At 43.3% G+C, this 5000-nt stretch overlaps 1 protein-coding gene across 1 annotated transcript in view; it reads right to left on the reverse strand.

The window, feature by feature from the left end:
• Nucleotides 1–5000, reverse strand: part of LOC143288975 (uncharacterized) — a 58409-nt gene that overhangs the window by 8064 nt on the left and 45345 nt on the right. The window lies entirely within an intron of this gene.

The following is a 5000-nucleotide window of genomic DNA, read 5'->3' on the forward strand; positions in this document are numbered from 1 at the left end:
CAAGTTACAACCCCACTCTCTCGTAAAAGAGCGTTTCAGGACAGTCGGCGTAGGGATGGTTCCCAAAGGCCAGCTAGCCACCAAGACCGCAGAACTAATCGCTGGTATAATCTCGCCTCATAGTTTCAGAGTCACAGCCCTTCACAAACAAACGACGATAACTATACAAGAATTCCCTCTTGCAGTGGAGAAACCATTGATCATACAGCTCCCACTTTTTTTCTTTTTTTCTTTTTTTAAAAATCACAACAGATTTCTCTGTGTGAAATTCGGGCTGCTCTCCCCAGGGAGAGCGCGTCGCTACACTACAGCGTCACCCGGTTTTTTTTGTTTTGTTTTTTCCTGCGTGCAGTTTTTATTTGTTTTTCCTATCGAAGTGGATTTTTCTACAGAATTTTGCCAGGAACAACCCTTTTGTTGTCGTGGGTTCTTTTACGTGCGCTAAGTGCATGCTGCACACGGGACCTCGGTTCATCGTCTCATCCGAATGACTAGCGTCCAGACCACCACTCAAGGTCTGATGGAGGGGGAGAAAATATCGGCGGCTGAGCCGTGATTGGAACCAGCGCGCTCAGATTCTCTCGCTTCCTGGGCGGACGCGTTACCTCTAGGCCATCACTCCTCTTTTGCTGTTGGTCGAGTTTCAGTTTCAGTTTCAGTAGCTCAAGGAGGCGTCACTTCGTTCGGACAAATCCATATACGCTACACCACATCTGCCAAGCAGATGCCTGACCAGTAGCGTAACCCAACGCGCTTAGTCAGGCCTTGAGAAAAAAAAATAAAGAAAAAATAAAGATCAATACATAAAAAAAGAACTACTACTAATAATGATAATATGTATAAGGCGCAAAAACTTGATGAAGTCAACTATAAGCGTAAAAAAAAAAAAAAAAAAAAAAAAAAAAAATATATATATATATATATATATATAATAAAAATAAATAACTAAATAACTAACTAAATGATAATAATATATTTTTTAAAATAATAATAATGTTGGTCCAATTGTAAGCTTATATCAATATCTGATGTGTGAGTAAACTGAACGTTGAACCTCACTACACTCAATGGCTGCTGTGTGCACATGTCAAATAACTGGTATGAGGGACAGGCCCGGCGCTTCCTTTTTTCTTTTTTTGAGGAAGTGTCTGGGTTTGTTCCAATGTACCTTTTATTTATTTACCTGTGTGCTAGCTGAACCTGTAACATAAGCATCATAGATTTCCGGTTGTGAACCCTGTGAATGGTGAGAGTTACCACTCTTTACTATTTCCCTACTGCGCTGTAATTGGGTCATAATGGAGAAAAAAAAACAAAAAAAACAATCGTGGAACTTTACCAACACGATTCTGTTCCAAATTAGGTATGGGTAAAGGGAATGAAGTTGTGAACGGTGCGGGTAAGGTAGGTGCTGATTCTTTTTTTTTTTTTTTTTTTTTCTTCTGTGTGCGTGTGAAAAGTGCAGGAAGCGGGCTTGGGAGAATGATTCAACGGCAGCAGCAGCAACAGAAACAGCAGCATCAGTAACAGTCACAACAACACTAGCAACAACTTTAACCCTTTAACCGCCAGTCAATTTAGAGTGCAAAAATTCCCTTGTGGTCTAAACACAGAAAAGACAGTGGCTAAGAACAGCTGGGGATTCCCCCCTGCGATGTATAGAAAATATGGCCTATCCTCCCACCGAACATCAAGAGCAGTAGGTTCATGGATAACAGACCAATGAATGGTCACCTTTCAGTGACATGGGTCCTCTACCACGCCTGTGCATAATATGCGAGCTTGGCGGTGAAAGGATTAACTCACTCAGTACGGCCAGTCCTCTCTTCTCCTCTACACAGACCCCTCGGATGTCCAGTGGGTGTCTGAATGACCCAAATCTTTAGCTTCCGTCGTAAGAATTGTGGTAGTCTTTGTCAACAATCACGTCTTCAGTATAAGAGCCTTCCGCTTGCAATAGTTTGATGATGGTAATTGGGGTGAAACGCTGTTAACGTCGTCTCTTTCGCCGTTCGTATGGAGAGAGTTAAAACAGCATGAACAACAGCAACAAACAGCACCGTTTCCATGGATACCACCACCACAAGCAACAGCAACAGCAGCAGCAGCAGCAGTAATGCAAACAGCCACTGAGCTGTAAGAGCAACACTAATTGCAATCAAAAGCAATGACAACATCAGCAGCAACAGGAGGAACACCAGCAGCAGATATTGAGCGGTATTATCAACAGTTTCAAGTTCAGTTTGTATTACGTTTGCATTGCATTGCGTTGCGTTGTATTGCATTGCGCTGTTTTGCGGTGCATTGTATTGAATTGCATCGTACTGTGTTGTATTGTACTGTATTGTATTGTACTGTATTGTACTGTATTGCAGTGCATTGTATTGTATTGTATTGTACTGTATTGTATTGTACTGTATTGTATTGTACTGTATTGTACTGTATTGCAGTGGATTGTATTGTATTGTACTGTATTGTATTTTATTGTATTGCACTGTATTATACTGTATTGTATTGTATTGTACTGTATTGTATTGTATTGTATTGTATTGCACTGTATTGCAGTGGATTGTATTGCATTGTATTGTACTGTTCTGTATTGTATTGTATTGTATTGTATTGCACTGTTCTGTATTGTATTGTATTGCATTGCATTGTATTGTACTGTATTGTATTGCATTGCATTGTATTGTATTGCATTGTATTGTACTGTATTGCATTGTACTGTACTGTATTGTATTGTACTGTACTGTATTGCATTGTATTGTACTGTACTGTACTGTATTGCATTGTACTGTACTGTATTGTACTGTACTGTATTGCATTGCATTGTACTGTACTGTACTGTACTGCATTGTATTGTACTGTACTGTACTGTACTGCATTGTATTGTACTGTACTGTACTGTACTGCATTGTATTGTACTGTACTGTACTGCATTGTATTGTACTGTACTGTACTGTACTGTACTGTATTGTATTGCATTGTATTGCATTGTATTGTACTGTATTGCATTGTATTGTACTGTATTGTACTGCATTGTATTGTACTGTACTGTACTGTACTGCATTGTATTGTACTGTACTGTACTGCATTGTACTGCATTGTATTGTACTGCATTGTACTGTACTGTACTGTACTGTACTGCATTGTACTGTACTGTATTGTACTGTACTGTACTGTATTGTACTGTACTGTATTGTACTGTACTGTACTGCATTGTACTGTACTGTACTGTACTGTACTGCATTGTATTGTACTGTACTGTACTGCATTGTATTGTACTGTACTGTACTGCATTGTATTGTACTGTACTGTACTGTACTGCATTGTATTGTACTGTACTGCACTGTACTGCATTGTATTGTACTGTACTGTACTGCATTGTATTGTACTGTATTGTATACGCACTGTATTGTATTGAGTTGTACTATACTGTATTGTATTCTATGGTATTGCATTGCATTGTATTTATATTGAATTATTATTTTGTCACAACATATTTCTCTGCGTGAAATTCGGGCTGCTCATCCGCAGGGACAGTTCGTCGCTACAATGAGAATGCAACACATTTTGTGTGTGTGTGTGTGTGTGTGTGTGTGCGCGTGCGCGTGCGCGTGCGCGTGCGCGCGTGCGTGCGTGCGTGCGTGTGTGCGTGTGTGTGTGTGTTTACCTGCAATTTTATTTGTTTTCCTATCAAATTGGATTTTTCTATAGAATTTCGCCAGGATAACCCTTTTGCTGTCTGTGTGTGCTAAGAGCATACTGCACTACTGGACCTTGGGTTTGTATTTGAATTTGTATTTCTTTCTCTTTTTTTTATCACAACAGATTTCTCTGTGTGAAATTCGGGTTGCTCTCCCCAGGGAGAGACGCGTCGCTACACTACAGCGCCACCCATTTTTTTTTTTTTGGGGGGGGGGTATTTGTTTCCTGGGTGCAGTTTTATTCGCTTTTCCAACTGAAGTCGATTTTTTCTACAGAATTTTGCCAGGAAAAACTCTTTCGTTGCCGTGGGTTCTTTCACGTGCGCTAAGTGCATGCTGCACACGGGACCTCGGTTTATCGTCTCATCCGAATGACTAGCGCCCAGACCACCACTCAAGGTTCTAGTGGAGGGGGAGAAAATATCGGCGGCTGAGCCGTGATTGGAACCAGCGCGCTCAGATTCTCTCGCTTCCTAAGCGGACGCGTTACCTCTAGGCCATCACTCCACTCCCAACTCTTATTCCCACGTTTGACTGGGTATAAGACTGGGCTTCGAACACAGCACCTAACAGGTACTGTAGTAGCAGACGAGAGCCACAACCGTTCTGCCACCGTATTGGTAACAGCAGCGACAAAATCAACAACGGCAACAACGACAACAGCAAGCAGCAGCAGCAGCAGCAACAATATCATCAGTATCAACAGTGCCCAGCTGAAAACAAAAGCGTGCACGCAACACTTCAAGACTTCAGTGTGTGTGGGGGTATGTGTTTCTTTTTTTGTCCCCGCAAAGCTCCCTCACACCAAAACAGAGGAGGAGGGGGAGGGGGAGGGAGGGGGAGAGGGAGGAGAAGAAGAAGGAGGAGGAGGAGGAGGAGGAGAAGAAGGAGAAGGAGGAGGAGGAGGAGGAGGGGGAGGAGGAGAAGGGGGAGGAGGGGGAGGAGAAGAAGAAGGAGAAGGAGGGGGAGGAGGAGGAGGGGGAGAGGGAGGAGAAGAAGAAGGAGGAGGAGGAGGAGAAGAAGGAGAAGAAGGAGGAGGAGGAGGAGGAGGGGGAGGAGGAGAAGGGGGAGGGAGGGGGAGGAGAAGAAGAAGGAGAAGGAGGGGGGAGGAGGAGGAGGGGGAGAGGGAGGAGGAGGTGTGGGAGGTGGAGGGGGGAGGAGGAAGGAGAGGGGAAGGAGGAGAAGAAGGAGGAGGAAGAGAAGGAGGAGGAGGAGGAGGAAGAGAAGGAGGAGGAAGAGGTGGAGGAGGAGGAAGAGAAGGAGGAGGAAGAGGTGGAGGAGGAGGAAGAGGTG

This window comes from Babylonia areolata, chromosome 13, assembly GCF_041734735.1.
Source record: "Babylonia areolata isolate BAREFJ2019XMU chromosome 13, ASM4173473v1, whole genome shotgun sequence".
In the NCBI taxonomy this organism is placed as follows: Eukaryota; Metazoa; Mollusca; class Gastropoda; order Neogastropoda; family Buccinidae; genus Babylonia; species Babylonia areolata.